The 27,552-nt window shown below is 40.8% G+C and overlaps 1 long non-coding RNA gene across 2 annotated transcripts in view; it reads left to right on the forward strand.

Annotated features, from left to right (window-relative positions):
• LOC129147932 (uncharacterized) overlaps positions 1-26,849 on the forward strand; it is a 48,706-nt gene extending 21,857 nt beyond the window's left edge. The window contains exons 1-3 of one of the 2 annotated variants that reach the window (XR_008555154.1): positions 24,854-24,970; positions 25,086-25,315; positions 26,710-26,849. This is a non-coding gene — a long non-coding RNA (uncharacterized LOC129147932). Of the gene's footprint in view, positions 1-24,853; positions 24,971-25,085; positions 25,316-26,709 lie in introns of those variants that run through there. The other variant, XR_008555157.1, reaches the window with a different exon arrangement.
• Positions 26,850-27,552: the final 703 nt, after the last annotated feature.

Genomic DNA, 27,552 nt, shown 5'->3' on the forward strand with positions numbered 1-27,552 from the left:
AAGCAGTGATCAAAAATCTTCCAGCAAACCAAAGCCCTGGTCCAGGTGGCTTTACAGGGGAGTTCTACCAAGCACTCAAAGAAGAAGTAAAACCTATCCTCCACAGACTATTCCAAAAAATTCAAGAGGAAGGCACACTTCCAAGCTCTTTCTATGAAGCCAGCATTACCCTAATCCCAAAACCAGATAAAGACACCACAAAAAAAGAGAACTACAGGCCAATATTCTTGATGCTAAAATTCTCAACAAAATTCTGGCAAATCAGATTCAGCATTACTTTAGAAAGATCATACACCATGACCAAGTGGAATTTATTCTGGGGATGCAAGGGTGGTACAATATTTGCAAATCAATTAATGTGATACATCACATAAACAAACTGAGAAACAAAAAATCACATAATCATATCAATCGATGCAGAAAAAGCATTTGACAAAATCCAACAGCCTTTCTTGATAAAAACTCTCATCAAAGTGGGAATAGAAAGATCATGCCTCAACATAATAAAAGCCTTATATGACAAACCTACAGCCAACATCATACTCAATGGGCAAAAACTAAACTCATTTCCCCTGAGAATTGGAATAAGACAGGGATGCCCACTTTCGCCACTCCTGTTCAATATAGTACTGGAAGTGCTAGCTATAGCGATCAGACAAGAAGAAGAAATAAAAGGCATCCAAATTGGAAAAGAAGGAGTAAAACTGTCCTTATTTGCAGATGACATGATGCTACTCATAGAAAACCCCAAAGACTCCATCAAAAAACTACTAGACCTAATAAATGAATTCAGCAATGTAGCAGGATACAAAATTAACACCCAGAAATCTATAGCTTTTCTATACACCAATAATGAATTCACAGAAAGAGAAATGAAAAAAAAAAACAATCCCGCCGAAACCGGTTTGGCTCAGTGGATAGAGTGTCGGTCTGCGGACTGAGGGGTCCCAGTTTCGATTCCAGTCAAGGGCATGTACATTGGTTGCAGGCACATCCCTGGTGGGGGTTGTGCAGGAGGCAGCTGGTCGATGTTTCTCTCTCATCGATGTTTCTAGCTCTCTATCCCTTCTCCCTTCCTCTCTGTTAAAAATCAATAATATATATATATTTAAAAAAAACCCAATCCCATTTACCATTGCACCAGAAAAATTAAGATACCTAGGAATAAAGTTAACTAAGGACGTAAAAGACCTGTACTCAGAAAACTATAGGACATTGAAAAAAGAGATAGAGGAAGACATAAACAAATGGAAGAAACTACCATGTTCATGGATTGGTAGAATCAATATCATTAAAATGTCCATACTATTCAAAGCAATCTACAGATTCAATGCAATCCCCATTAAAACACCAATGGCATATTTCAAATATCTAGAACAAACTCTTCAAAAATTCATCTGTAATAAAAAAAAAAGACACCGAATAGCCACAGGAATCCTGAGAAAGAATAACAAAATTTGAGGGATTACAATACCAGATATCAAGCTATATTACCAAGCCACAGTTCTCAAAACTGCCTGGTACTGGCACAAGAACAGATATATAGACCAATGTAACAGAACAGAGAACTCAGAAATCAACCCAAGCCATTATACTCAATTAATATTTGACAAAGGAGACAAGAGCATGCAATAGAGTCAAGACAGTCTCTTCAATAAATGGTGTTGGGAAAACTGGACAGATACATGCAAAAAAATGAAACTAGATCACTAGTTTATACCATACACACACAAAAGACTCCACCTCAAAATGGCTAAAGGACTTAAATGTAAGTTGGGAAACCATAAAATTCCTACAAGACTCCATAGGCAGCAAAATAGCAGACATATGTTGTAGCAATATCTTTACAGACTCAGCTCCTAGGACAATGGAGACAAAGGAGAAAATAAACAAATGGGACTACATCAAAATAAAAAGCTTTTGCACAGCAAAAGAAACCATCAATAAAACAATAAGAAAGCCCACTGCATGAAAGAACTTATTTGCCAATGATATTTCAGTTAAAGGTTTAATCTCCAACATTTACAGAGAACTCATACAACTTAACAAAAGTAAGATAAATGATCCAATCAAAAAATGGTCAAAGGACCTAAATAGACACTTTTCCAAAGAGGACATACAGAAGGCTGAGAGACATATGAAAACATCCTTAAAGTCACAAATCAAAACAACAATGAGATACTATCTCACACCTCTCAGAATAACTGTCATCAACAAATCAACAAATGACAAGTTCTGGCGAGGAAGCAGAGAAAAAGGAACCCTCAAGAGAAAAAGTTCCTCGAGGAACTTTTTGGGGAGGCTCCATACTGTCTTCCACAGTGAATGCACCAGGCTGCATTCCCACCAGCAATGCAGCCTGGTGCATTCACTGTGGAAGACAGTATGGAGCCTCCCCAAAAAGTTAAAAATGGAACTCCCATTTGGCCCAGTGATCCCATTTCTGGGACTATATCCCAAGAAACCAGAAACACCAATCAGAAAGGATATATGCACCCCTATGTTCATAGTAGCACAATTTACAATTGCTAAGATTTGGAAACAACCTAAGTGCCCATCAGCAGATGAGTGGATTAAAAACCATGGCACATCTACATAATGGAATACTATGCTGCTATAAAAAAGAAGGGACTTTTACCATTTGCAACTGCATAGATGGAACTGGAGAACATTATGCTAAGTGAAATAAGCCAATTGGTGAAAGATAAATATCACATGATCTCACTCATATGTGGGATATAATCCTACCTAATAAAAAGGTAATATGCAAATTGACCATACCATCGACACACCCACAAGCCATGCCCAAAAGCCAATCAGAGCAAGTATGCAAATTAACCCAACCAAGATGGCTACAGCCACAGAGAGCAAGGTTTCCCAGGTAACAGAGCAAGCCAAGCTTTCCGTGAGCTGTTGCAGGCCTAAGTCTCCACTCAAGCTACAAAGTTTCAATTATAGAAGGTAAACAAATTCAAACAGAAATGGCGGCAGAACGGAGCTTGAGAGAGCAGGCCAGGGTTGCCAGAGGCAACAGGGGAAGCAAAGCTTTCCGCACACCCTGTCTGGGCCCAGCTTCCACTTAAGGCTACAAAGTTTCAATTATAGAAGGTGAATTAACTGCCACAGAAATGGCTGCCGGCGGCGGAGGGAGCAGCAGGCTTGGCTCCGCTCCAGGCTACAAAGTTTCAATTGTAGAAGGAAAATAAATTCCAGATACCAGGGCCTCTGCTTGGGTTGCCAAGGGGCGTGGCTGGCCTGCAAACCACCACAGGCCCCTCGCTCAGGCCGCCCCATGCCCCAAGGGAACCCCCACCCTGATCTGGGACACACTTCAGGGCAAACCAGCTGGCCCCCACTCCTGCATCAGGCCTCTATCCTATCTAGTAAAAGAGTACTATGCAGATTGACCATCACTCCAACACACAATATGTCTGCCCCCATGTGGTCAAAGATCCTGCCCCCATGTGGACACAAGATGGCCACCACAAGATGGCCATCAGGGGAGGGCAGTTGGGAGGCACCTGGCCTTCAAGGGAGGGCAGTTGAGAGGGACCAGGCTTGCAAGGGAGGGCAGTTGGAGGTGATCAACCCTGCAGGAGAGGGCAGTTAGGGGTGACCAGGCCGGCAGAGGAGGGAAGTTGGGAGGGGAGCAGTTAAGCATCAACCAGGCTGGTAGCGGAATGGTTAGGGGGTGATCAGGGTGGCAGGCAGAAGCGGTTAGGGGAAATCAGGAAGGCAGGCAGGCAAGCAGTTGGGAGCCAGCAGTCCTGGATGGTGGGATCGGGCCTAAACGGGCAGTCGGACAACCCTCCAGGGGTCCCAGATTGGAGAGGGTACAGGCTGGGCTGAGGAACAACCCCCCTCCATGCACAAATTTCGTGCACCGGGCTTCTAGTGATCAACATAATTTGATGAACAAGAATAGATCCAGAGACAAATGGCAGAGGAGTGGGGGGAGTTTAGAGAGCAACCAAAGGACTTGTATGCATCATATAAGCATAACTATGGACACAGACACTGGGGCGGTGGGGGCTTGCCCGGGCTAGGAATGGCTGGAGGGGGGAGGTGTCAAGCGGGGGAAAAGGAGACATATATAAAACTTTAGACAATAAATAAATAAATAAATAAATAAATAAATAAATAAATAAATAGAAGTGTACAACTCTAGAAGGATTTTGCATTCAGGTTGCTTTACAAGCACATTTAATTAAGTTCTTGTTTCACTTTAAAGGCACTGAAATGGGGAAAAGAAATTGACAATGCCTGTGGCTGTGGTTCATGAAAGAACTGTGGCCCAGGTAGCAGTGAGCTCTGGCCCTTCGTAAAAATATTATATTGACATGCACATTGCTATGTTTCAAATGAAAATAAAGTGTATAAGATACATTTGCATCATTATTTTCATGCCTACTGCTTTAAATGGCTTTTTGAAATAACTGACCAATAGCAGCTCCAATTGCAAAACAATAAAAAGCGAAATTCTGGCATTAATTTCCAATTCCTCCCATTAGGAGTTGATAAAATTAGTTAGTTGTTACTGTTGCCAAGGGAATCATTCCTGTTTGGGACCTTTTGATCTCTCTTGCCCTCATGCTTGGCTAAGCTGCCTCTTCTGCCCCATTAATATTCTATTTGGAGACAGCCACTTCCTGGTATCAAGAGCTTTAATAAAAATTGTATCAGAATCGCTGTTACCGCTTGAGTTTGTGTATGAAATAGCAATGTTCTTGCTAATTTATTTCTAATGATTTTTGCTTTCTGTTAATATGCTCTGCAAAATGCCTGCTGCAGTCACTCATTACCTAGGAATAGCTTCTGTCCCAGCTTGCTGGTCCCTCAAGCTGCTTCTCTCTGGGTACGTTTGCCTGCTGGCTATCTGTGGTGGCTCAGTGCCTATTTCTTCTATCTCTAATAGGGAGAGGGAAGATTTAAACCCTTTGAACTTTTGAGGGTATCATTATGCTTAGATGAAATTTGATTTTCAAAATTGACTCCTCATGGAGTAATATGATACATGAGTAACATAAAGTAAAAACTGGTAATTTTGAAAAAGCTATTTTTTTTTAATTTTGAAAGATTGTAAATTCAGGAAATTCTCTTTGTTTTGGAATCGGAGTCCTGAGAATCATATGCTCATCCAGGTTAACATATTTGAGAACCATCTAGGACCATCAGAATTAGAAAAGTACAAAACAAAGAGAAAGCTGCTTTAGTGAAACGAGGTAGAAAAACATGAAGAAATTGGAGAAAAAAAGGATGACTGACATAGGCAGCGATCTGCTTTGGGCAGCCAGGCAGAATATTTACTTATTGATCAGAGGGTACAGCCATGACGGACTGATTAAAAGAGAATTTCACAGGTGCCAACCTGAGAGTTGTATATACAGGGGAAAAAAGAATAGCTAATTGTTTGGAATCACCACTACTAAGGTAGAATCTACAAATCCTATCCACTTGGAGTAGAGGATATTATGGGCACATATTTTATCTGGAATTGAGCTCAGACAAAAACACTTTTTATCTTTAGTCATCATTGGAACCCAGAGGAGATTGTTAGGACCCAAACAATCCTGAGATGAGATGGCTAAGTCATGCTAAATACAGAAATAGGAAGGACAGACTGACCTGAGGATTATGGCTGCCAATAGAAAATAACCTAGGAATAGTAATACACAGAGAACCCTACTTTTTAACCTTGGGGTCATCATCATCTTGGTGGTTGTAATCATCACCTTCATTCTCCTCCTCCTCCTCCTCCTTTTAAAAAGTACTTGTAATTTTGTCATTTCTGGAGAACACTGGTTCCTCATTGAACACTATCCTTCACATGTACAGTTTCAAGATGAGAGATGAACCAATTATATTGTTTTTTAGCCCAGATGACAAAGGCTGTTCATCTCTGACAATGTTACTAAAAAGGCACTATTGATTCAAATTTACCACCAATACCAGGAGACAAAGAATCTGCATTTTCACCTTTATTTTTTCCTCAGAAAGAACAAATCTGAAATGTTGCAAGATGTAGGTTCTGAATGAAAAGACCCTGATCTGATAACCAGCTTTCTGAGCTTTAACATTATTTATCAAGCAGAGACCCAATTTGCAGGACATGAATTGTCTCATGTTTAAGGATTTGAGTTCTTTGCTGTTCTGGCCATAAAGCAAGTAATTTGAATGGAGGTGACAGTGTGCTGGTCACATGTTCTTAGCCAATGTCAGGAATGTTTGCTGAGTTATTTCCGAAAATTTATTTCTTTTGATTTCAAGTCAACTACTAAGAATGACTGATATTTTATAGCTTTATGTTTATTTTTTTATAGCTAAAGGGCAAGTAGGTTCTTTACATGTCTAGTTTCAACTTAATGATCTCCTGAACTTTATAGTCTCTGCTCCCATTAGCGGACAAAATAATTTTATGCAATCTAAATTCTGGAACTGGCTATGATACTAACAAAGTTTCACCTCTAGGACATCCAAATTTGCAACATTTATTCTTTATGGGTCCAGTCTTACAGGGATATCTGTCTGAATGAAAGAGTAAAGAAGAAAAAACCTGGTATAATTGGTTCATCTGTGAGCATTTTCTAATAGAATTAAAAGCAACTTAGAAGTAAATGCAGTATGGAATGTTCCTTGTGTCTTAACACGGAGTCAAGGATATCTATCATTTGTTCATTAACTAGCCACATTTTTCTTGTCATCTTTTTATGTGTGCAGAGAGTGACCATCTCTATTTTATTATGAAATTTAATATAATTTTCCTTTTCCCTATTTTGCCTAAATTTAGAATAGTGAGAAAGCTAATAATATGGATGTAGAGTTAAGATATTTTTATTCTATAAGCAATTTTACTTTTAAATTTTTGTTTTCCAGACACAATCATTCTTGAGTCAGATTATCCATTCTCTCTTCCCCCTAACAAGGACTACTTATTAAATTATAACATCTAAAAATAATGATCTAAGTTTTGGGCATGATTGCTATTGAGCAACAGGGGATCTTAAAATATAATTTTTGACTATGTATATATAAAATGTAATGTTTGTTTGAGTTTAGTTTCTATTGAGATATAACTTATTGTAAATGTTAATCAACAGGGATACTCAACATTCAGTTTGAAACAGAACAAAGAAAGTACCTTAATCTAGGACTTGATATGGTAACTTGAGATGGCTTTGCTATTGTATGCATGCTTTATACCTATGGAAATAACTAGAATCTACTTAGCTATTTTGGGAAAATCATTATGTGGTAATGCTACTGTTCCTCGTGTGCATCTTGGGAGGAAAGTTTGGAGAAGATATACATGTGAGCTTTTACTAGGGTTTTGTGGACTTCCCCCACTCCTGTAACATAAGGACAATTCTAATTACTGATATCATTTTCTTAGCATAGTTATTTTTTAAAATTATTTTTAGAGCAGTTTTAGATTTACAACAAAATTGAAAAAGAAGATACAGAGATTTCCCATATACTACCTGTCCCCACATGTATGACTTCCCCCATTATTAAGATTACTTACCAGAATGGACATTTTTTACCAAGGATGAACCTACATTGACACATCACAATCAGACAAAGTCCATAGTTTACCTTAGTTTTCACTCTTGTGGGTTATACATTTCTTGGATTTGGAAAAGTGTTTAGTGACATATATTCATCAATATAATGTTATAGTGTATTTTCACTGTCTCCATCCCCTACCCCTGACCCCCCAATCCTTTGTGCTTTGCCTGTCCATCTCCCCTCCTCATCCCTGGAAACAACAGATCTTTGTACTGTCTCCATAGTTTTGCCTTCTTCAGAATGTCATATAATTGGAAACACACAGAATGTCCAGCCTTTTCAGATTGACTTATTTCACTTAATAATATGCATTTATTATCATAAATAAATATTTATGTCTTATCATAACTTGATAGCTCATTTCTTTTTAGCACTAAATAATTTTTCAGTGTCTAGATGTACCACAGTTTATTCATTCACTTACTGACGGACATCTTGGTTGCTTTCAAGTTTTGGCAATCTATATATATAAAACCCTAAATGACTGGAATGACCAGAATGACCAGAATGACTGAATGACTGGTCGCTATGACATGCACTGCGGCGGGTGGTGCTGGCTGGCCAACCTCCCGTGGCCCCTCCTCCTAACTGGCCCAGTCCTGATCAGCCCTGATTGGGGCAGGGCTGGCTGGACCCCCCACCTGTGCACGAATTTGTGCACCAGGCCTCTAGTTATGAATAAAACAGCTATAAATATATTGAGTTTTTTGAGTTCTTAACAAAATATGACCTTGCTTTGTTTCTTTAAATTGCACAAGTTTGGTATGGGTTAATACCCTAAAACTCATTTGGGTAAATACCAAGGAGTGTGATTATTGGACTATATGGTAAGAGTATGTTTAGTAATCTAAGAAATCTCCAAACTGTATTCCAAAGTGACTGTTCCATTTTTCATTCCCATCAGCAATGTACAGAGTCTTTGTTGCCCTAATTCTTTGACAGCATTTGTTGTTCTCAATGTTCCATATTTTGGCAATTCTAATAGATGTGTAGTGGTATCTCACTGTTGTTTTTATTTACATTTCTCTGATAACATATGAGGTGGAATATCTTTTTTATATGCTTTATTTGCCATCTGTATATCTTCTTTGGTGAGGTGTCTGTCAAGGTTTTTGGCCTATTTTTTAATCAGGTTATTTGTTTTCTTATTGTTGAGTTTTATGACTTCTTCCAACATTTGATCTTGCTTTGTTTCTTTAAATTGTGTATTTTACCTTTTGGTGTGCATTATGCTTTTTACTCAGTAGCCATACATGATGTACTAAGTAAAAGGAACTGTTATGAATAGGGCTTTAAGAACATGGTGTGAGGTTTGGGGGTGGGGTGGGGTGGGTGCAGGGAGTGTTCTATAGTTTTATAATTATTATTTTTTTTTAAATTTGATAAATCTTTATTGTTCAGATTATTACAATTGTTCCTCTTTTTTCCCCCCATAGCTCCCCTCCACCAGGTTCCTACCCCATCCTCTGCCCTTACCCTCCCCCTCCACTATCCTCATCCATAGGTGTATGCTTTTTGTTCAGTCTCTTCCCGCACCCCCTGCTCCCCTTTTACCCTGAGAATTGTCAGTCCACTCCCTTTCTATACCCCTGATTCTATTATATTCACCAGTTAATACTGTTCATCAGATTTTTTATTCCCTTGGTTTTTAGTTTCACTTGTTGATAGATACGTATTTATTGTTCATAATTTTTATCTTTTTCTTCTTCTTCCTCTTCTTAAAGAATACCTTTCAGCATTTCATATAATTCTGGTTTGGTGGTGATGAACTCCCTTAACTTTTTCTTATCTGTGAAGCTCTCTTTATCTGACCTTCAATTCTGAATGATAACTTTGCTGGGTAGAGTAATCTTGGTTGTAGGTTCTTGCTGTTCATTACTTTGAATATTTCTTGCCATTCCCATCTGGCCTGCATAGTTTCTGTTAAGAAATCAGCTGACAATCATATGTGTGCTCCCTTGTAGGTAACTAACTGTTTTTCTATTGCTGCTTTTAAGAATCTCTCTGTCTTTTGCTCTTGGCATTTTAATTATGATGTATCTTGGTGTGGTCCTCTTTGGATTCCTTTTGTTTGGGGTTCTGTGTGCTTCCTGGACTTATAAGTCTATTTCTTTCACCAGGTAGGGGAAGTTTTCTGTCACTATTTCTTCAAAAAGGTTTTCGGTATCTTGCTCTCTCTCTTCTTCTGGGACCCCCATAATTCTGATGTTGGTACGCTTGAAGTTGTCCCAGAGGCTTCTTACACTATCTTCAACTTTTTGTATTGTTTTATCTTTTTTCTTTTCCGGAGGAGTCTTTTTTGCTTCTTGGTATTCCAAATCTTTGACTTGATTCTTGCAATCCTCTAGCATGCTTTCAGGTCTCTGTATAATATTTTTTATTTCAGTCAGTGTATGCTTTATTTCTAGTTGATCCTTTTTCATATCCTCGAGGGTCTGGTTAAATTTATCGGCATTTTCTAGGAAATTCTTGAAAAACCTTATAACCGTGGTTTTGAACTTTATATCCAGTCTTTTGCTTTCCTCCATTTCCTTCATTTGTGGCCTGCCTCTTTGTCTCCGCATTTTAGCTGCTTCCCTGAGTTCATGGAGTTGCTTTGTGTGTTAGGTGTCCTAGCAGGGCCCAGTAGCTCAGCCTCCCCAGTTACCTGAGGTGGACACTCTTGGTGCAGCACTTTGTGGGCTGTGTGTGCAGTCTTGCTGTAGTTAAGCCTTGATTGTTGTTGGTATCACTGGGGGGAGTTGACCTCCAGGACAATTGGCTGTGAGGATCAGCAGTGTCTCCGCTGGGAGGGCTTCTGTGCTCAGCTTGGATGGGGTGGAGTCTCAGGATGGAGCAGACAGCCTTGGTTTCCTGTCAGCCCCACCCTATGAGGGCCCTGTGTCTCAGTGTCCCACAGCAATGGCTGCATGCACCTCTGAGAGAAGGCTGCTCTCGAGTTTCGCCTGTTGCCAGACAGTCCAGTTTCTCCCCGAATGAGTCTGGTACCCAAAGTCTCACCCGGAGATGGATTTCAGTGCAGTCAGAAGGTTTTGTGTTCCTCCCGAATGAGAGAGCTAGCAGCGCGTTTGCTGCCCGCCCTCTCCTTGTGCTGCGAGTAAGCCAGCTGCGTATTCAGCCACCTGTCCTTTCCACGTGCACGGGTCTCTGCACCTCCACAGCTCCTCTGAGTCTGTGTCCTTTTCTCTTTTTTTCTAGTTGTAGAATTTCCACTCAGCCAGCTTTCTGGTGATTCTGGACAATGTCCGCTCTGTCTTCCAGTTGCAATTTTAAAATTGTTGTGTGAGGCAGCAGTATAGGTGTTTACCTTATGCCGCCATCTTGGTTTCTCTATAGTTTTATAATTAGATCTTAGTTATTTAATGAGCTGCTATGCCTTTGGTCTGTGCACTGTACACATGTTTCTCTCTCCCCGCTCCCACCTCCGTGCTGAATTAGCTAGAGTGGGCTGGAACAATGAGTCATCTTACTTTTCTTACCTAGAATTCATACAGGTTTGTTTTCTTTCACCCTTATTATTTCTAAGCATTATTAATTAGTTATAGTAATTAGAATTTTTAACACTTAGATTCCTTAATTCCTAGTGAAAACTGAAAAGTAAGCAATTTTGGATCATTACACTAGCATTCTGAAGGTTGGCAAACTTATACATTTTATAAAAACACCAGAGGCCCGGTGCATGCAAATTCATGCACTGGAGGTGGGGTCCCTCAGCCCAGCCTGCCCCCTCTCACAGTACGAGAGCCCTCAGGGGTGGGATGTGACCTGAAAATCAGGGAAGGCAATGCCCCCATCACACTTCTGCTGCTACCACTGCCGGCAGCGCAATCCTCGGCCAGCCCTGGTTACCTGAGCCTCGGGTGGCCATGGGCAGCTGGGTAGCCACCATCCGAGGCTTGCCTGTGCCTCAGACTGGCCCTGATTGGCTGGGGGGCTGAGGGTACTGGGGGAGTCCAGAGGCAGGCACCCCGGCAGGGCTGAGGGGACTAGGCGCCACCATCTTGTGGCTGTGGGCGCTGCCATCTTTGAGGGTGTGTTAGTCAATTAGCATATTCCATCTTTATTGGCTGTGGGTGCTGCCATCTTTGAGGGTGTGCCAGCCAATTAGCATATTCCAGCCTTATTGGCTGTGGGCACTGCCATCTTTGAGGGTGGGGCAGTCAATTAGCATATTCCCTCTTTATTAGATAAGATTTTATAATTTCTAGAAGTGTTATCAGAGAGAAAGAATTTTTGGAGAGAAAGAATTTTCTGAGACTTGCATGGAGGATGAATGATTTTTATTTGCATGGAATTACATCCTTGGGTTTCCAGAGCCCATTTCCCTTAATCTAGTCCTGAAATAAGTATAACTGGAGTTTCAGTAGAGCTAAAAGCAAAGCCAGTGTCCAGAGTTTACATTCCATGTTACAGCTGGGTCCAGCTCAGCATCAGGCTATTTACATTTCATTAATCCATTGTGTGTGGGGGTCCACATGGTCGTGGGCCACATGGGAAAATGCCAGGAAGCAGTAGCCAGACAGGTGACTGACAGCAAGCACCTTGGCTAGTCCCCCCAAATTTACTGGACATGTGTCTATTCCCCCCTCCTGCCCCCAGTGATCTATGGGGGCAGATAGACCAGTGGTTCCCTGGGGAGTGTAAAGCTGCAAGTTTTCTGAAAAAGCTGCCCAAATGACATGCCTATATTATTTGACCTTTCCTTTGCTCCTTTCCTGTTATTAATAACTAGGTTAATTACAACAATATACGAAGTATATATTTTTTTTATTGTAAATGTTTTAATGTGGCACAAAACATGTTTACTAAAAGACCCAAATATATTTAGTTCCTTTGCAAAAGGAAGTTAACACTAGATAAACCTATGTTCACTGATTAATGTTTCAGTGTTTTATCTAATTGGGAAATGATCTGGATATTCATTGAATATCCATCATTGAACTTATTTCAGTATAACTATTTCAAGTTACTGAAAAGATTTTAAAATTATTTTTAAGTAGACATACCATAAAATACAATTAATGCTGAAAAGCTTACTTATAAACTTTTCATTAGTTAATAATTATTTTTAGATTACTCATGAAAATTTCATGAAACATTAACAAGCTAACCATCTACTTAAGGTATCTTTCTTGCTGACACATTCTATAACAGATCCAAGCTGTGTTTCTGGCAGATGGAATAAGTTAAGGTTACCTGCTCAGGTGGCTCAAGCTTTTTACTATTTGTGGAGGAGACTTTTATGATTTTTTTATAGGGGTAGTTTTCAAAATAGCCTTTATTTTTTATCCTTGGTTTTTTTTTTCCTTCTGATGAGAATTACCTTGGCTCCTGGAAAGACCAGGTAGAATATGTTCCTTTGTCAATGTAAGAAATGTTCAAACCTGTAGAGAATTTTTATGAGTTCATTTGCGCCAAACTGACGACAATTGCCAGGAAGCAAAATCTCAGTGGATTGAGAAATGCTCTGGGAAGTGGCAATTTTACCACGTATTTTATATATCAGAATCAAAAAGGGAGACATAAGGAGGTTACATTAAATCCATTGGTGATAGATTAGGGAGTGGGAGAAAGCAAGGGGGTTGGGTGTCTGGGATTGGATAAAAAGTAAAAGGAATAGACAGATCCTTCTTTTACATTGGTGGGTATAGGACAGTTAGCAGTTAACAAATAATATGGTAACAATAATAATGAGGGGTTCTGTGGCCTTGTGTTCTGTGTGGTAATTATGTCCTGAGAAGTCTGGAAAAGGAAATTACTCTGAAATTCTAAAGTATGTTATTTTTGATGCAAAAAGACAATAGACAGTCTCCGTTAAAATAAAGATTGAGCTTTGTCAGGGATGATACCAGCATAGGACATGACTACCCACCATGACTCACTTTTATTTAGGAAGTTTTCATTTCAGACCATCTTATGTGGTTACTTTTTTTAAAAGTTTAATTTATTGGGTGACATTGGTTAATAAAATTATATAGGTTTAGATGTACATTTCTGTAATATATCATCTCTATATTGTATTGTGTGTTCATCACCCCAAGTCAAGTCTTCTTCCATCTCCATTTATTCCTCTTTTAACCTCTTCTACTTCCCTTCATCCCCTTTGTCTCTGGTAATCAGCATACTCTTGTCTGTGTCTATAAGGTGTGTTTTTATTCCCCAGATCCCCTCCCCCCAAATCCTCTCCCCTCTGACAGCTGTCAGTCTGTTCTCTGTATCAATGAGTCTGTTTCTATTTTGTTTGTTTCACTTCTGGGAATATATTTGAAGAAACCCAAAACACTAGTTTGAAAGAATATATGCACCCCTATGTTCACTGCAGCAATGTTTACAATAGCCAAGATTTGGAAACAGCCCAAGTGTCCATCAGTAGAGGAGTGGATACAAAGCTATGGTACATTTACACAATGGAATACTACTCAACTGTAAAAAAGAAGGGAAACTTACCCTTTGCAACAGCATGGATGGACCTGGAGAGTATTATGATAAGTGAAATAAGCCAGTCAGAGAAAGGCATGTACTATATGATTTCACTTGTATGTGGAATTTAATGAATAAAATAAACTATGTGGTTACTTTTGGTCTCTGAGTTTGTTAAAACTGCCATGCAGGTCTCCTCTGAGTTTGTCAGGTTTAGTATGTGGCCCCATTTTTTGTCCACACCTCTCAAAAGGCACAGGGAAAGAATGAAAGTTACACCATGAGGAATTTTGTTCCCTAAATCCAGATCATTTCCAACATCTGCAAACCTTTTGGGAAGAATAGGGGAGGTTTGGGATATATAAAAAGTTTAGGTGGGCTTTGAACTGTTTCTAGAGCCACATTTCTGTTTGTGTAAAGACTAGATTTGTAAGACAAGTACAGTTGTTTTTAATTCTTCAAAGAATTGGGTTAGGACCTGAATGGTATGGAGGTTACTCACACATCCAACTACATTATCTTCAGTTTGCTTCTTTATATCAGGGAGTAGATTTTCAACTCAGATGCAAATCAAAAGATTCCTAGCTGCAAATGGAGTGTAAGCCACATTTCTGTTGCCCATATCTAGCAGTAAATGGGGTATAACCTACATTTCTATCCAGGCATATTGTTGGGGCTCCCAACCTGACAGTTGCCAAACTAAGTTCTCAGGACACAAAATGAGACAGACAAAAAGGCTCTCACTGTCTCTGCAGAGAAAGGATAGGCAACAGTGAGTACCTGAAGGCAAATTTATAGTCACAATTCAAAGGTTAATTCTTACAAGTGACTTTTCCTGCCAATCTGAATTTGAAAAGGAAGGGGCAGTGTGAAATTTTACCTTCCTCTCTCAGCCAGGCACCAAAGACAGAGACCTGATTTTGTTGAGAGCTCTCACACTTAGCTCTGCCAGCTTTCTGTGGGCTCTGGAGCAAGTGCGGTGTCCCACAGGGTGTCACCCTGACCACCAGAAACTGTAGAGAAGGAAAATAAAATTTCCTCAACCTTGTTGGTCAGTGCTTAGCTGAGACCCCTTTATCTGTAGGGCACCTCATAAATGGATAAGCTTATCTAGGTTAAAAGTTCTTCTCTGTGACCACTGTAATTCAAGATTATCTTCAGTAAGATTAACCTGCTGGTTCAGCCTTGAAACAGATTTATATTCACCTCCTCACACTGGACCCAGTGCAGCTTAAGTTGAACCTATTGTGACCCCAGACCCATTTTGGTATCTAAGTCAGGATCAGTCTAATCCAGACCCAGTCTGACTCTGGCCAGTTTCTAGACCCAATCTAGAAAAACAAAACAAAACAAAACAAAACAAAACAAAACTCAGATAAAGCCTGAAAGCTCATAACACAAAAGCTTCAGAGCTGGGTTCCAAGAGGGACTTAACCAGGACCTACAGGTCAGCAAGAAAACTAGGAGCTTAGGGGGAATCAACAAGTACATATGTCTGGTTGCTACTTGCCCCTGAGGGCCATTGAAGTGTCTCATTGGTTCCCTCTTCTGACACCAGAACTGTTATAGGATAAACTGGAGCATATTAAAAATGTTAAGAGTTTATTTGAGCAAAAATCAATTTGAATTAGGCAGCATCCAATCTAGTAGATAGAAGGCAGCTCTGAGGAGCTGGAGAAAAATGAAAGGAGCAAGGAAATTGTACTAGGCAGAAAAGTGGATTGGTTATTAAAAAGGTACTCTCCTTTAGGGAATGCCAGGTATATATCAGGCAGATTACCTGACTGGTGCTGATTAGGCGATTCCTACTTGACTGTTTGAAGATTACATTTTGGGGAGATCCAAAGCTGTAATTAAATTAAGTCTTGGTTTGCTGACATGAGGGTTAGTGTAAACAATTCCATTTTGGACCTCTTGTTTTTAGCATTAGAAAGGAGGGAAGGAGGTGACAGAAAGTTTTCATGACTGTGCCCTCCCAATGTATGAAGTCCCCCTCCTCCAGTTTCAGAATTTTGAAATGTGTATACTTCTGCTTTGGTCCAGGCTTCCTTTTAGCAATGTCTCAGCTGTGTCTGGGCTTCCACATGTCCAGTGAGAAGAGCTGCCAAGGTACTATCAGGTGGGAGAGCAAGTCTCCTGAATGACTACATTCTAAATGGGGAGAAGGAAGAGACCCAATGGCTCAAGGGCAATGACCCAGTTATTAAATGGGAGGGGAAATCCTACCTAATAAAAGAGTAACATGCAAATTGATTGCACCTTCGCTATGCCCAAGCCACACCCACAAGCCAATCAGGGTGAGTATGCAAATTAACCCAACCAAGATGGCAGTTAATTTGCATACATACCTGGGTCCGGGGAACCTCCTCGGCACCCAGGTCACTCCCAGCTGGCCATCAGGCAGAGGCTTTAGGCTTGGGAAGGGGCCGAGCCTGCCATCGGAAGGGCGGGGATCCCCTTCCCAAGCCTAAAGCCTGGGGTGGAGGCTTTAAGCATGGGAAGGGGCCGAGCCTGCAATGGGAGGGGGGGCGGGGAGTGGGGGGAACCACTTCCCAAGCCTAAACCTGGGGCAGAGGCTTTAGACTTGGGAAGTGGCCGAGCCTGCGATTGGAGGGGCAGGGGTCCCCTTCCCAAGCCTAAAGCCTGGGGTGGAGGCTTTAGGCTTGAGGAGGTGCTGGGGGAACCCCTTCCCAGGCCTAAACCTGGGGCAGAAGCTTTAGGCTTGAGAAGGAGCCGAGCCTGCGATAGGAGGTTCCAGGCAGGGGTTTGGGGGGATGACCCCTTCCCAAGCCTAAATCTGGGGCGGAGGCTTTAGGCTTGGGAAGGGGCCGAGCCGGCGATCGAAGGTGGGGGGGGGTGCAACCCCCTTCCCAAGCCTAAAGCCTGGGGTGGAGGCTTTAGGCTTAGGAAGGTGCCATGCCTATTATCGGAGGTGCGAGGGGTGGGGAGGGACCCCTTCCCAAGCCTAAACCTGGGACAGAGGCTTTAGGCTTAGGAAGGAGCCAAGCCTATGATCAGAGATGCTGGAGGAGTGGGGGGGGACCCCTTCCCAAGCCTAAAGCCTGGGTTGAAGGCTTTAGGCTTAGGAAGGGGCCAAGCCTATTATTGGAGGTGTGGGGGTGGGGAGGGACCCCTTCCCAAGCCTAAACCCGGGGCAGAGGCTTTAGGCTTGGGTAGGAGCTGAGCCTGTGATCAGAGGTTCTGGGGGCAGGGGGGACCCCTTTCCAAGCTTAAAGCCTGGGGCGGAGGCTTTAGGCTTGGGGAGGTGCTGGGGGGAACCCCTTCCCAAGCCTAAAGGCTGGGGTGGAGGCTTTAGGATTAAGAAGGGGCAGAGCCTGAGATCGGAGGTGGGGGGGGGGGGACCTCTTCCCAAGCCTAAACCTGGGGAGGAGGCTTTTGGCTTGGGAAGGGGCTGAGCTTGGGATCAGAGGGAAGGGGAAAAAATCAATGGAAACATATCCTCAGGTGAGGATAAAAAGAAAAATAAAGAAATGTCATATTCTATGAAAGACACATCTTGAAAATGCTTAAAGGAAGTTGTCATTTTTTCATGGTGAAGGGACTGGGGTCTGTGTTGATGAAAATACCTGGGTGGCTGCAGTGACTGGCAGTGGCTGCAGCAGAGGGGTGATGGGGCGGGCGCCTTTCCCTGATCAGCCCAGTCGCCTCAAGCAAAGGGAGGCCAGACTGCGGCTTAGGTCCACTCCCAATGGGGAGTGGGCTTAAGCCATCCATAGGACATCCCCTGGTGGCTCCCAGTATGTGACAGGGGTCAGGCTGGCCTAAGGGACCCCTCCCCAGTGCACAAATTTCGTGCACCTAGCCCCTAGTTTTGTATAAAACAAATCTGTCACTCAAATTGTCTTTTGATTGGGCTGCAATGAATGGAAAATTGAAAACCAAGGGCTTTTCCATTATGGTCTCTGTAGCTCATTGATGGCACAAGGTTTCAGAAACAGATATGTCAGGGCCATCTGCAATGACTGCCTTTAGTAGTGACACATGCCAGGGCCCTCCATGCAGATAGCATGCCCTCAGGACTTTGATTGGCTGCCTGAAGTCTGTCAGAAGTGGGCTGTAACATCACTATTAGCTGTACCACTGCCTTCACCACACATACCATCAGTGTATCTGAAATAAAGGGGAATCTGGTCATATTTGTCATATTATAGCTTAGAGAACTGGCCCATAAAGAACATGGCTGACATTCGCCCATGATTCCACAATTAGAATTCCTGCAGAGTAAGTGGGGATAATAAACCCAGAGATATTGAGCTTTGTGATAGCTATTATGATTATCTTCTTATATATTTACTAGAGGCGGATGCACGAATTCCTGCATGGGTGGGGACCAGCTGACCTGCCCCTATCGGGGCCAATTGGGCAGGGCCGGCCGGGGGGGAGGAGCCATGGGTGGTTGGCCAGCTGGCCCCACCCCCTGGTTGAATTCCCAGTCAAACTCCTGGTCAAGGGAACAATTTGCATATTAGCCTTTTATTATATGGGATTATGTTTATTTATAAATATGTCAATACAAATATACTTGCTCATGTATGACATACACTAAAAATATATTTATCATTATTTATATTTAATTATTATATATGCTAAGAACTACTTACTTCAGTGCTCTCTGTTCTTAACTATCAATATACCAGCTTATTCTATCCTCATTTTGTTGGCAGGAGTGAGAATGGCCAGTGGGGTTAGACAGGACCTTGGTTCAGTAATCTCAGTACTGGAGTTCTGCTAGGAAAGAATTCAGAGCCAAGACTCAAAATATAAGAGAATGTTTATTTAGAAAGTCACCGAAGTAGAAGTAAGGTAGAAGAAATGGGCTCAGGAATCAAGTTTCAGAGGAGAAAGAGGGCCCTTGGAGCTTAGGAGAGAGAAGAGTAAAGGTAATGAGCTGGGTGGGAGTAGGGATGGGTACACATAGCCATATTCCAGGGAGGAGAGCAGCCCTGGGTCCTTTTTCTAAAGGCTTTTAAGGGTGGAGATTTTAGGGGAAGACCCAGGGGAGAATCTCAATAGAATATTCATCAGCTTTCCAGATATGTGCTTTTAGGGTTGTGGTCTCAAGTTTGGCCCCCAGGCAAGGTGGTCATAGTCAATGCAGCTGGTCCTGAGGTCAGCCACGACACTGCTTATCTGGTTTTGCTGCTTTTCTGGGCCAGAAGCTGAAACACCACTGAGGTCTAGATATAATTGATACAGGTCAGAACCTCACTGTCCTGGTCGCTTAATGCTTAAGGGTGTGAACGGAAGGAGCCACATGCTAACCTGACAAGCTCAGGGGAGGCCTGCGTGGCAGTCTTGCAAACTCAGAGACCTGAAATAACCACAAAGGATGGTTTGAAAATTAAATATTTAACTACAAACAGGTTATGGTGGGTAGTCATGTCCTAGTCCGATATCTTCCCTGACAAAGATCAACTTAGATCTTCCTTACTGAGCCCATTTGCCTTTTTGCCTCTAAGATAACATATCTGTGAGATGTCTGGGTAACTTGTAACTTCCTTCTTTTGCTGGAGCCCCTGGGGCACAACCAAATGTGGTGGGTGCCAGGACAGATACTTCAAATTCCTTCATTATCATGTTAATTGTTCCTGTACCCACCTAAGTATGTGTCCATCATTTTGCTTTTTATCCAATCCCAGGGGTTTCCCACCGTTTGACTTTAACCCACCTCCTTAATCCGTCACCAATGAATTTCATGTAGCCGACCTATGTCCCTCCTTTGATGGCAATGTATAAATACAGATGTAACCCACCATTTCCTCGGAGCATTATCTCAATTCATTGAGGTTCTGCTTCCCGGCATATGTCGACATTTTGGCTCAAATAAACTCACTAAAATTCTTTACAGGTTTCAATGGTTTTTTTTCGTTAACAAGGGTTATTCTCCTCCAGCATTCTTGTCCCTTCTCCCTCTAAGGGGGTTTAACCCACATAACTAGCAGTATTCCAGGGGAGGAAAGGTCAGGAGAGGGTCTGAGTCAAATGACCAGCGATATGAAAGATCAGGGGGTCTGAATCACATGACCAGTGATATACTAGGGCTGAGGTCCTTTTTCCAGTTTTTCCTATTGCTAGGCACCCAGGGCCATGGCCTATTGTCTCCTGTCTGTCTAACTGCCTACCATAATTACATTTGAAATTATTTTAACTTGAAAATATGAATTATTATCTCATAGGTTGAATTTCTTATATTACCCCTCAAAATTACCTTTGACATTGATACATGATTTTTGAACTGAAACACATGGTGTTCCCCTGGGCAAGATAGTTCCCGGATTCTTTGTCCACCAGAGTCAAAGAATGAATCCACGGACAGAAGATGGCATAGCAAAGGTGGAGATTTATTGAAGAACAAGTACAGACTCCCATGTGGAGAAGGCGAAAGAGTCCCACCGACTTCCTGTTTCCACAGTTTATAAAGGCTGCAAGTCCGTGTCCTGATATCCCTTCTGATTAGTCAATATTCCCTTTCAAATTGGTTACTATAGTAACTCCCAAGTTCAAAAGTCAAACTTTTTATGGGATATGTGTGGCCCTCCTCCCTCATTGTTCTCCCATTCCCTCTGGGCTTTCTTCCTTCTTCTTTGTTTTGTAAATAAAGACCTTTTGGCTACTTCCAGTTCCCTTATCTTGTGTGAATGTAACTGTTGCTGCTTCCTTGTCTTATGGAAATATAACTTCTCCCTATCTGTAGCCCTGTATTTTTTCCATGAACCCCCAATTGTAAAAATTCCCTAAACCTGCCTATATCCTCCTTAAATTTGTATTTCAACATTCTCACCTACCTATTTTTTCAGATGGTATAGATTTTTGTTCTTATAAGGTTCAAATCTTTTGCACAAATAAGGTAGAAAGTAATAAATAAAATATTAATAAATACATTCATATGCATAACTTCATGCATTTATGAACAAAGAATGGAGCAGGCAAGTCCTTCCTTAAATGCTTGGTTACTTTCCCACAACCAGAAGAACAAGGCCCAGATTCTTTGGATTGATATTCAAAGGCTTCTAGAATCTGAGTTGAATTTTCCTTTCCATCATTACCTTGGGACTGGTTTACTCCCACCAAAAGTCAGCCTTACTTTTAAAAGAGATTTTGCCCATGCCACAAGCCTCTTCTGGTTGCTTATACTCCCCTTCTCTGTCTATTAAGGCATATATATTTTCTATGTGCACCACAAAGGCCTAACCACTAGGCTTTCTGGAGCTCTTTGTCCTTTCAACTAAGAGCCAATTGTAATTCATGAATGTAATTCAACGTGTACCAGTAGGTGTCTAGCCTTTCTAGGTCCTTAATGTGTATGCCTTATATCCTCAACAATGATGTAAGTTCTTTGGTATCAGGGGATAATATCTATCTTTTGTGCCCCAGGCCTTGCATGGTTCTGGGGCACAGTGGGGCCTGAATATGCGCTTATTGCTTTCTTCATTGATTGGAGTGCATCAACTGAGAGAGAGATTCCCACGGAACTGGAATAGCATTGAAAAAAAAAAGAGAGAGAGAGAGAAGAGAGAGAGAGAGAGAGAGAAATGGCAGGAGGGCTAGAATTCCTTTAGTTTTAACTTCAAGGTTTACTGCTAGCCATAGATAAGCTGCTATTACAGATAAGCCTCTTCAGTCCCAGAACTCTCCCCCTGTGCTGCTCCTGTAGTGATAACACAGGAAGGGGCGGGAGGAGAGGGAGAGGAAGCAGTGGAGGAGGAACTGAGGCTTAGCATCTGCCTCCTGAAGAAGCTTGGCAGAGGCTTCTGTAATCCAGTGCTGAGTCAAAAAGTAAGCACCTTTGAAATGCTTCCCTGACCCCCATCATCAGATATACACCGCTGTGGGGATTCACTCTGGGAACTATGCTTTTTAGAGTTAGTTCATTGTTTGAACCATTCACACACATACACTTCCTTCCTTCCTTTTCTGTTTAGTTTTTCCAACTTCTGCTCTCCTTTTCACCCCCTCCTTCCCACTGGCTCTTCTTCAAGTTTGCCAAATGACACGAATGGGAACCGCTTAGTTCTGCTGGTGGCACAATGCATTAAATAGCTGCTTGGCCTAGATTAGCTCATGGGGTCTCTCTCAAGGAATTATAGTTTTACAGTAGAGTGCTGTGCTATGTTAGGAAGCAAATGAGGTCGAGTTGGCAAAGTGAAGTGAAGATTCGGACATTACCTTGTGGAATTGGGCTGTTGAGAGTGCTATGTCAGGTTATTCAGGTCACAGGAATTTTTCTCCCTTCTTTCTCTTATCAATTATATAATGTAACTATCTCCATAGTCTGAATTTATCAGGTATTAGGTGCTTCATGGGATTGTAGTGATTTAATATAGTATCTACTCCAATTGGGTCCTTGGCCTTGAACAAGACTTTTGGGCACCCTGGAGGTAAGCCACCAAGGGCTTAATTGCTTCAGATATCTCTGCTTGTTTGTAATTTGGATTTTGTTTGCTCCTAGTCCCTTGGGAGTGCTTTATGCTGTTCAGTTAATTGAAAGTGGCTAAAGCTGAATGAGGCGGCAGCATTGCAGGTGGCATGTTTGGGATCAATTTGAGAATACTATTGAAATCCTCTTGCTTAGTTTAATAATTATCTCTGATTGAGGTAGGATTTCAGTCTTGAGACTAATAGGAGATTCCAAAGTTTCCCATTGGCTTTAGGGAATAGCAATTCCCACAGCAATTAGCTTTTCCTACAGGGTGTTTCTATAAAATAGAGCAGTGGATGATGTTAGAAAGTAGAGTAGAAATGGCATGGGGTGGGGGCATTATGTACAAAAGAGGTGGGAAAATGAAAAAGGCAGATATGAAAGAGGTGGTATGAAAGATAAAAAGACTACAAAAATTATCCCAAGTATCCCAATACAGAACATATGTTGGGGAAATTAAAGTACAATTCAGAATTTTTTATTTTAAATTAACATAACAATATAGAGGAAAATAACAATTAAAAATAATACTAGTATTTTCTAAGGATAAAAAAGGAATATTAGAAGTAGTATGAATAGAGAAAAGAAAGGAAAAACAAAAAATGATAAAAGCAAGATGGTGACTGAATAGTAGATAGGACACTGGCTGCATCTTTTATTTTATTCTTGGATCCCTCTGCTCAAGTGTGTGTGGCTCTGTGTGTGTGTGTCCCTCTGAGTTCTTGTAAAGCTGTACTTCCTATTCTTGTATCTCGGGTGATATTTGCTTTTTCTTTTTTTTTTTTTTTTTTTTTTACAGAGAGGAAGAGAGAGGGATAGAGAGTTAGAAACATCGATGAGAGAGAAACATCGATCAGCTGCCTCCTGCACACCCCCTACTGGGGATGTGCCCACAACCAAGGTACATGCCCTTGACCGGAATAGAACCTGGGATCCTTGAGTCCGCAGGCCGATGCTCTATCCACTGAGCCAAACCGGTTTTGGTGATATTTGCTTTTTCTAACCTACAAGTTCTGGACCAGATTTACAGTATTGGGCATCTTTTTTTATACAGATATACTATTGTATAAACAATGCCATATCATCCTGATTCTTGGTCAAGGTTGGTTATAATAATTCAATGAGGCCACTGAGTTCATATCAGTTAAGTAAGTTTTTCACAGTGCTGAAGAAAGGAAGAAGATAGCTCTTAGAACCTGCTATGTGTCAGGGATTCTGTTGGTTACTTTATTTTCTTTTTTCTATCACCATTTATCCCCTTTATGCCCTCTTCCAAATCCCCCCCCCACCAATCACCACACTGTTGTCCATGTCTATGTGTTCTCTCTCTCTATTTTGTTTCCCTCAACCAAGCAAAATAGAGACAGACTCATAGAGAACAGGTAGACAGATCTAATGGTGGTGGTGGTGGTGGTGGGGATGCTAGTTACTTTTATAACAACAAAGACCCTAATGCTATAGGTTCCATTTTATACTATTTAGGAAGCTGACTTAAAAAATACACAATTATGAATTGACAAATATGCCGGGGTTCTTGTTCCAGCATTACAGAGGGTTCAGCAATCTGGAGAAAGGCTGTGCATAGATTAAATAAGAGTCCAGAGACAAAAGATAATTTTGAAAGGCATTGGGGATCAGAGGAGCTTCAGCTAAAGGAGCTAAAGTTTTTCCTTGTCTCAGGACCCTTGCTTTTTATTAACACAATTTGTCCTAAGGCAAGGTGGAGATAATACACTTCAAAGGGTAGGGTATAGAAGCATTGTCAGATTGGGGAATAGCCTACAGCTGTTCAGGTGTTTGTCCAGTAGGAGGCAATAACATGTAGACTGAGATGTCCTAAGCTGTTTGGCAGCAAACAATCATCCTATTCAGGTTTGGGGGAAGTGCCTTTCAGCCATTCCAACAGGTGATTACATGTGACTCAGCCCTTGTTCATCTCCCAAGTTTCATCAACCTTTTGATGAAACTCTTGTAATTATGACATGCTGGAATTGGCTTCCAGCACAAATATATGTGAAAGTGGATATATACTTACAAAAAGAAAAAAATCACAAAATTTGCAAATTAAAAAAAGCTGACAAATACCACAAACATTATACACACAGACAAAATACCGTAACATCTTTATTAATGAACTGCCTAACTGCCTCACACAACTCCATAATACTTTGACTTTTGGTATGATCAATTAGTACAAATATGTGAATTTAATCTGAAATCAAGAAATACACAAAAACAAATAGAATGTATTTTAAATTTGTGACTACATTGAATTGAGCTACATAATTGTGTAATCAAATTATTCTTAAATTGCATGCATTGGCTTACTGATCAACATGTGTGTGAGGGTTGTGACTGGCACATTCATTTCTTCAGGCTGTTTTGTAACTTTAGTGGCAATTTCGTGCAGTGATTTGTCAGGACATGCCAGACTACATCAGGACAAGATGCATCAGATATGCTAAGATACAGTCCAATACCTTGGGACGCAGACACAGACAGCTTCACATTCTGATGTCCTGGCTCTTTGTAATACTGTGACAGGTATCTGCCCTACGAAAAATAATTCTGATAAGTTTAATTTTGGGATATGTTGATAATTGCATGTGCTGTATTATTGAGTATATTCTTGACAGGTGGTAACTTTTGTTTTGTCTAGACTCCATGAGAATTGAATGCCCTGCTTATAATTTTACAAGACTGATGACTAGAAGAAATTTTCGCAGGCTGCCTCCTGCCTCCTGGCTGCACACATTTCAGACCTTTTTCTCCCCATTATCTTGATACTTCCAGTACTGAGAGCTGCAGGACATGGTCATACTATGACAAGCTTCTGATACTGCACTATGTGTCACCTCACAGGGTGAGTTCGTGCAGCGAGAGGTACAAGTAAGTATTCTGGAATCTCTTCCTGCACCAGGATGGCTAACAATGAGCTCACTCTACACAGGGCTATTTGGGAACCACATAATACATATCCTACTAAACCCAAATGAAATGCATTCTCCACTGAAACTCTCCTTTGTAGAATTCCCAAAATGCCCACAGTTACTCCAATGCCATCTGCCACAAGGGGAAGTGTGATGAAAGGGAAATCGGAGTGTAAAGAGACAGTCTTTAAATTACCTTACTGTTCCAAATTTCATATTAACATGTCACCAAGTGAACATATTTTTGGAACCCCTCCTACAGCCTTGTAAGAGTCCCATGTAAATGAGTATCCCTGAATTCTAAAGTCACATTCATTCCATGGCAAACCCATCCCTGGTGTTGAGTGATTTATTTAAATAATTCAGGAATGATTTCAATAGAAATATTAGATGGATTGAATTTCAATAGCATGTCTCCTTTAACTATTTTTTTTATTTTTTCCCCAAAGTATTACTTAAATTTAATATGAATTATAGTTTTCATGTATTTTGTTATATTTCCACATATGCTCCTAAAAGGTAGTCACTATTATAAATCTTTATTTCCTCCAATATACCTGAGTGCTTTGCATAGTCAATAAATATAATAAACTAATTAGAAACAAATTAACTAAAAGACCAGAAAATAGACTACATATCTTTCTCCACTCATATTAAATGTATAACCATTGATATGAGAAAATTATGCACCAAATATAACTTGATGAAATGGCTTGATTTTAGAGTTTTTATAGTTGTATTTTTGTTGTTGTTAAACCTCACCCAAGGATATTTTTCCATTGGTTTTTAGGGAGGGTGGGAGAGAGAGGGAAAGACAGAGAGAAACATCGATGTGAAAGAAACACATTGATTGGTTGCCTTTCGCACAAGCCCAGACCAGGGCCTGGGATTGGGAGGAGGCTGCAACCAAGGTATGTGCTCTTGACCAGAATTGAACCTGGTACACTTTGATCCAAACTGGCTAGGGCTATAGTTGTATTTTTTAATATTTAATAGGACAAGTCTATTCCTGTAGGTTGGTTTTGTTTTGTTTGTATTTTCTTTTCTATTCTTTCATGTTTGTTTTACCATACGAACTTTATCACAAATATAGACTTGACATGGTATCTTGAGTAGTCCAGTGAATGTAAAACAATATGAATATAAACAAAATGTCAACTCATAATGCACTAGTATCATCTTCACCAAGGAGAAAGAGATGCAGAATCCCAAAAGGCAAGTAACTAGAAAACAATCATTTATGAGTGTGGTCAGTTAGGAGATGCTCTGATATTTTCCTATAGTTTTTGTTTTGCCTACCAAATTACACCTTTCCCCTACTATTGAAAAATCTTTTTTTTTTTTTTTTTACAGAAAATATAATAGGACATTACGGTTAAGACAAAACTGTGAAATCTACAAACAAAAAGGCCAATAAAAATATACTTGCATAAGAGGATGAAGCAAGGTGCAGCTGATTTGATTGCTATTACTTATTTCATCATCATTTTCCTCCCGTCCTGCCTTCTCTTTGTTCGTGTGAGCAAGATAGCGACTAAGCTCAATGTCAGATACTCAATTGTGATTATCACTAGTTGCTTTCTATTTCCCTTACCTGCCGGGATTTGGAGAACATTTCAATCAGTGGTTTTTGGTGAAATTATGGTTTCAATTTTCCTGCTTCTTCAGACTGCAATGTATATGGAATGCATTTTCTTTGAGGGAAAAGTATTTAGTTCATTCTGTTTCGTTTTACCCATGTAAACAATCTAACATGGATTTACCCGTGTGAAATAACCTAATAGCTTTCTTCCTGGTTGTACCCATCAGAGCTGGGGATTCTAAGAAAAATCAAGTTGACAATGATGAAGATGATTTGAAAAAACAGCATTCATCTTGATTTTCTTTAGTCTCACTTTTTATTTTTTAAAGATTTTTAAAATTGAATTTTAGAGGGAGAGGCAGGGAGAGGGAGATAGAAACATCAATGTGAGAGAGAAACATGGATTGGCTGCCTCCTGCACCCCACTGCTCCCTCCACCAGGGATTGAGCTCACAACCCAACCAACCTAGCCACACTGGCCAGGGCTAATCTCACATTTTTAGATGTTTCAAATGTTTGAAACTTTTTTAGATGTTTCAGTACTGGACAGTGGCTGACCAGTATTGGGAAGGAAAAGAAGAGTTCTTTGAAAGTAATCTACTAAGAGACAAGGC

This window comes from Eptesicus fuscus, chromosome 3 (genome assembly GCF_027574615.1).
Source record: "Eptesicus fuscus isolate TK198812 chromosome 3, DD_ASM_mEF_20220401, whole genome shotgun sequence".
Lineage (NCBI taxonomy): Eukaryota > Metazoa > Chordata > Mammalia > Chiroptera > Vespertilionidae > Eptesicus > Eptesicus fuscus.